Source organism: Colobus angolensis, unplaced genomic scaffold (genome assembly GCF_000951035.1).
Source record: "Colobus angolensis palliatus isolate OR3802 unplaced genomic scaffold, Cang.pa_1.0 Scaffold50, whole genome shotgun sequence".
In the NCBI taxonomy this organism is placed as follows: domain Eukaryota; kingdom Metazoa; phylum Chordata; class Mammalia; order Primates; family Cercopithecidae; genus Colobus; species Colobus angolensis.
This window is the reverse complement of record NW_012118488.1, coordinates 2,629,212-2,635,984: the sequence shown is the minus strand read 5'-3', so window position 1 is coordinate 2,635,984 and position 6,773 is coordinate 2,629,212.

Sequence of the window (6,773 nt, the reverse complement as noted above, 5' to 3'; positions counted from 1 at the left end):
AGCAACTGTTCAGATCAACCGGCTTTCCCCTCCAAATCCCATTCTTCCTCTGTTAGTTCCTAGAATTCCCGATACTTTCTGATACTCTGCTTTTCCACCTTTCTCTCCGGCACTTTCTCGGCACTCTTGCCCCACTCTCCTGTCTGCGCCCCAGTCTCAAAACTGGGGGATGTGTAGGACTTGAAGATCTGGCCTCTCAGAGCTACACTGGGAAGCTAGGTGAGTCGGAACGCAGGGGCTAGCGGGGTGCTGAGTGTAGATGCACCTTTGTATCGGTTTGAAGTTGAGAATTCTTTTTATCTGTGGAGACCTCCAGCTGGGCTGAGAGGCAGAGACTGAGCAGGTATATCAAAGAGGCCCTCCCCAGGCTTGTGCCTGTGCCTAGGGTCGTCTCTGGCCAGGGCTACTGGAAGGGAGCAAATGTCTCTGCAATCTGAGCTGTCAGGACCGGCTACAAAATGGTTTTGCCTAGAGTCCTGGGTTCAGTTCTTCCGATGTGTTGTTTAGTAGCAACTGTGTTCTTCTCTTGGGGAAGAGGTGGAGGAAAATGAAGTTAAGCTGCTTTTTGGCCAACAAAATACGGCCACAAGGTTTGCCCCCAGTGAGCCCTTGACCTAGAGCTTGAACTGGAACTGCTGAGTGAATTAGGTAGTTTCATGTTGTTGGGCCTGGGTTTCTGAACACAACAACATTAAACCACTGGATTCACGGCAGTTACTGCTCCTCGCTTTGCTGGAGGAGTGGGGGGAGGGGAGCAGAATCAGGACTGGAGGATCAACCTTGCAAAATGGGGAAGAGGTTTGAGGTCCTTCATCCAGGAGCAACAAGAATGTTTCCCAGAAAAGATCTGGGAAGTGTGTGTGTGTGTGTGTGTGTGTGTGTGTGTGTGTGTTAGGAGGGAAAGGGGGATGAGGAGCAGTCAGCTCTCCCAAGCCACCTCCCTGGCCCTGTTGAGCTGTTCAGCCCAACCCAAAGATGGCAGTCAGAGCTCCAAGCTTCCAGCCTTAGGGTCTCTGAGCTCTCACCTACATCCAGAACTTTCCAGAGAAAGTCTCCCCAACTTCACAAATATTTGATTTCAAAAGAAACACAGGGGGGTTCTTGAGGTTTTTGTAACTCTTTGGGGGTTGGTGCTCCACCTCAGGGGAAGCTTCAGGTCCTTGAAGAGGGCTCAGTAGGTTTCATTCTGAAAGGGAAACATCTAGAGCTCTTGCACTCTTAGTCTGAAGCCCTCAGTGTCCTGTCGAAGGCTCCCTATGGGACCGGACCTACAGAAATAGGTCAAAAAAGTCCTTCCTTTCCTAATCCCTCAGATGACTTTTTCCTCACCACCCACCCCAGTGGCCAGAGCTTCCCACTGGCCTTGGGCTGGGCTGGGGGTACACATAGGTCCTGAGTGCCACCCCCTTGGAGAGGGGCCTGACTTGCAAGCTAATGGGGATCCCAGGTTGTTGGACAGTTCAACCCCAACTGATGCAGTGACAAAGGATGGAAACAGGGGTTGGACAGGGTGAGACTGTGATACCCTCTCTGACCTCGGTCCTCTTAAGGCTGCTGGTCCTGTGGCCAGGAAAGGAATAACTAGAAGTGCTGGTGGAAGAAGGGGGACTTTCCAAAGCATAAGCTAACTTTTGTTCCCAAACTCCCCCACCCCCCCAGCCCGCCTGCTTGAGGCAGAGGAAATGTGCAAAAGGGCCCAGGAAAGAGGCCGGACCGGATGGGGCTTCGGCGCCAGGCTGACTTGGAGGGCCAGGGGCTTCTGCTAGAGCAGAGGGGCATTAGGGACACCCACCCCTAGCCTAGGGGAAATACAACCTTCAACCCACTGTCCTGATAAGCAAAGGCCAACAACTCTGTCCCTTGACAGTTTCTCATCCTCTGGTCTGGGTGGAGATGGCCTGGCACGTCCCTGCAGCCTTATCTCACTTCTCCCTGGGCCTCTCAGAAACCTGCCCAGCCACTCAGAGCCTGACTGTCTTCCATCCCGGGCGTCCCTTGGCCGCCCCCTCCCAGGAAAAGTGCTGTAAAAAGAAAAAAGGGGAATGTTAGAGAGAAAGGAGGAAATAAAGTCTTTGGAAAGCGGAGTTTTACAACAGCCACAGGTTTTATGGAAGCAATTTCGTAATAACCTTCTACCTGCTCGCCTCCTTTCGGCCTGCCTGCCGCCCACCCCGTTTGGCCTCCTGGATGCCCCCTCCCAAGGAGTCAGCCACCCCCACTGCCTTGGATATCCTTGATGGCTGAGAGTTGGTAAGAAGATTCCTGAGGTCGGCTTGGGCCACTGACCTCTCAGGCTTTCCTTTCACCTCTGACATCCTGGGAGGGAGGTTTGGTAGAAGATTTTGTTACTTCACTATTAAGATCCCCACTTGGGGGGTATGGAAGCACCGAGGTTTGAACCCGAGTGTGCAGATTCAATGTGATACCTGTTTTGGAGGCCGTTTTGCATAAAGGGTAAAGATTCTGGGATCTTGTGCCCTTTCCCACTGGGGCAAGTGTCCTCATGCCTCACTCTTTCCCAGAGTGGGTCTGGACTATGATCTGGAGTCAGAAGAAATACCTCTAGTGCTTGAGGACATAGATTTGGGGACTTTTCTAATTTTGTTGTACACAGTAGTGCTTTTGCTTGACCTCCACAGTCACTTTCACGCTCGGCTCATCTCTGTCCACCGCTTCTTTATCATTCTGTGAGACACATGTGCTCATAAGTAACAGTGCCTCCACCCCCGCACCCATCGCTATCATGAAATAAGCATCACACAATGCACACCGTCCCTGTGGTCTTGGGTAAGAAGCACAGTGAAGGATTTTATGGTCCAACAAAGAAGTCACAAAATTTCATAACCTCTTCTGGGCCAATTTGAAGCATTTCTTTTACCTTCCAGAGAAACATTTTGGAAAGAAGTTGTCGTAGAATCTATCTAGTGTTAAGTCATATGCATTTGTTTGAGGATACGCTGTATATTTTGCTTGAATATCAAGTTAAGGGACAGATTTTCAAGTACAACATCCGAATTAGCTAATATTTTATAGCCATAATTCAAGTACACAAATACCCAAGCTTTTGCTTTTCCATAGGTGTGTGATGGTTATAAAAATGTACACACAAGCTTTTGGGCAACTGATCTTCTTACATGAGCAGAATCGTAAACCTCCATCACTCACAGGGGTTATGCATGCATCCACATACGCACGATTAGATCCTGCATACACGAATGCCCAAGCACATCAAGTTTCATAGTTGGGCAGATTTATTTATTACATATTCTATACACAGTATGGAGCACAGTGCATTTGCACACTGGGTTCCCCGTATGGAAATATTGATTTGAAATATACATATAGGACACACACATCTATTTACATAAAACATGCATACATTTCAGCTAAGCTTATTAATTAAAAACAAACTATTTTTCCCCATTCTCACTTACTGTTTTTCTTTCTTCTCCCATTCCCTTCCCTTCCTCTAGATTTTATCTCTCTTCTTACTGACAAGGACCCTTCCAAAAGTCACTCCCACAGCGCAGGCACTCACCGGCGGGTCGGCCTCTGCTCTTCAAACCTCGGCCTCACTGTTGGCTGCTCTGGGCCCCAGTGTGGCCGGGAGCTGCTGCTTTTCCCTGCTTGCCCTTCTCCAAGCTACCAGCTACTGGCCCCAGCTGTGTTCAGACAAGGCTCCAGTGCAGGGAATGGCAAAAGGCTGCAAGGGAAGGCAGGGTTTTCCTTCTTTCTGTTTAGGATTGGGGGTGGGGTATGGAGCAGTTTCACTCACTTAGGATAAAGTGACCCCCACTGAAGCAACCCCTCTATTAAGTGTCTTTGGAAGCTGGGCTCCAGGGGCCACAATCCTGTTTGCTATCCTCTTTCATGGTGGGTACCATTGTCTGGGGAGAAAACAAGACTTTTTTGGTGGGAAGGAGTCCACAGGCTCTCAGCTGACCCTTTAATCATTTGCTTGAGCTGGAGTTGAACTCCAGTTTGGAGCAGCAGTGCTTTCTAGAAAGCTTGGCTGAGGTGGCACTCCTTGCTTGGCGCATTTACCTGGAGGGCAAAGAGCTGGGATGCAGACTACAGGGCTTAGGGGCCAGTTCATTCTCTTTCCTCTAGAGTCATTGCTCCTTGAGAAGACCAAGACCTCCAAAACCTGTCATTTTAAAATCGTCTCCACTCTCCAGCTTCTTCATGAGCAAAGGCTAAGTTCCGATCCCAGAAAAGAGGCCTGAGTCCCCTCCTCACCCAGCACTCAGGAGCCACCACGGAATAAAGGGCAACTCCTCAGGCAGATAGCAACCCACAAACCCAAATCTTGTCTGCTGGGAGAATTCACCCTTGGAGAACACAAGCCATCAGCCCAAATATTCTTCTTCCTCTAACTTCTTCCCTAAACTGAGTGGCCCTCTTGACTCCTCTCGTTGCAGAGAGGCAGCTGCAAAGTCAGGGCAGGGGAGGGAAGGGGAACCAGGAAGACAGCAGTCAGAGCCCAGTGCCTGCTTTGCTTGGGTCTTAAGGACAGCCCAGCACTGACTTTTCCATAAATAAAAAATCCCCAGTCCATAGTACACATGTCCTTTTAGGGCCTAATTTATATACTACAGAAATAATATACTCAGCCTGCCATGCTTCATAAAGCCATTATTTATGGCGGGGGAGGGAATCTTTTTTCTTGAAGAGTATATTTATGACAGGTAAAGCCAACAGCAGACTTCATAGGGCTGGCAAATTGAGAACAGGTGCTTTGCCTTAACTGTGATTCATTCGCTCAGCGCCCAGCTTTTTCGCTGGTGAGTCCGGGAAGCTCCCTCGACTTTCCCAAGCATCCAACCGCTACTTGGAAGAATTTGCATCGGATTTTTGTTTCCCCACTTGGGTCCTATGGAAAAGGCAGATCTTCATGCTGTTTGGTTACGGATCTGCCGGGCTGTCACCCTTGGAGAGCAGGGGTGGGAAAGGAGGGGACCGGCTGGGCCCCGGCATTGATCTTTAAAAAATCATTTTGAAATCGCCATAATGTGAAGAAATATGGCGCTTCACCCTCGTATTTCACATGTAATGACACGAGATGGCTTCATTTGGAAAGAAAAGCGGGTGGGAGTGTGTGCCTGTGTGGGAGGTGATCCGCAGCCTTCTACAAGGCAGAGGGGTAGGTGGCCAAAAAGATACAGCCTCAAGTTAGAGAGGCCCCACTTTTGCTAAAAGGACCAGACTGAGGGCAGCCTACCTTATTAAGATGCAGAGTCAGAGAGTTGCCGAGAAATCCTTTCCAATCTACCCCTGAACCCAACCCCAGGAGAACTGGGTCTGTCCAAGGGTCACACCTCCCCAAGTGCCAGGAGAGGCGACTGCAACCAGGGCAGAAGCTGAGGAGCAGGGGCTGCCAGAGGAGTGAGGAAGCCAGTCAGTGGGCCCCGGGGGTCCCTACCCAGGGCCACAGAGTAGATATATATAAAAAAGGCTATTTGGAAGTTCCAGTGAGGCAGTCTGCATGGGGTAAGGCAGCGAGGGGAAGAGACTGACCATGGGCTCGCTGTCCACACTGGCCCCTATATCGGTGTTTGGAAGTCTCTAGAGCAGGAGCCCTGGGTGAGAGGAGCGGTACAGGAGGGCTGAAAACTCAGCCCAGGCTCCTTCCTCTTTGGATGGAAGGGGAGATAACTTGGGACCCCTTCCCTTGCTGACTGGGGATCCTTTCCCAGGCCTCTACTCTGGTGACACTTCAGGGAATTGTCCTTAACCCTTTCTCCTATTCAGCTCCTTCATCAGGGCAATTTTAGGGGCCTGGGTGGTTATTCAGTGGAGAAAAGGAGAAATGGCTATTCCCCCCCTCCCCCACTGCCCCCACCTCACCACCACCATCTTAAATCCATCCTTCTGGCCAGAGTCAGAAAGGCCCAATAAATGTAAAGGCGCTCTGGTTCCTTGTATTAAACTGTTTCCTAGGCTCACGTTTCCGGGGCCTGATGGATCCCTTTAACCTCAAGCAGTTTCTAATTTCAGGACAAACAGTAGATTCTTGGACACTCAGCCATTTTTTTCACCTCTCTCCTCCTCCCTCAGCTACTGAGGGGTCCAGGGAAGCTCCCAGTCATGTAAATCTCTACAGATAGTGCACAGAGAGCCCCCTCCAAAGCGGACAACGTCCTAAAATCCCCAACTTTCCCCCTCATCCTTTTACTTCATCTCCTGTGGATTGCTGCTGCTGCTGCTGTTGTTTAATAAACATCTTCTGTCAAGGGGACAGAGAAGAGGAAATGAGGGCCTGCGGGGTGGAGGTGGAGGTGTGTGTTGCGGGGGACAGGACCACCTCCTCTTCCAGTATCCTCTGGGGCCTCTGTGGCTGCTCCCCGGGCTGGGGCTCTCTCCCTCCCTCCGCCCTTGCTCTCCCTCCCTCCCCGACCCGCCTGGGGAGAGGGCTCCACAGCCTGCGTCCCTCCCGAGGCAGCCCGCCGCTTCCCTCCGCCTCTCCTCCGCCCCCGCCGCCCCATGTCGAGAACTGCCCCCCTTCCTGCAGCGGGAGGGGGGACCGGGCAGCCGGCAGCTCGGGCTGAGGTTACGTGGCCGCCGGAGCCCTGACGTGATAGCACATTGCATCAGCATAAAACAATCCATCCTCGATATGGAATGCGGTGCGGACGGATGACAGCGAGAGCGCAGCCCCCTCGCCCGATTGATTTATGTCGGAGCTGACGCTTTATCAGGCAGTCGGAAAAACTTTGACCAATCATTTTGCAAGGAGCGCTGAGCCTGGCGGCTCCACTGTACTTTGTTGGCTG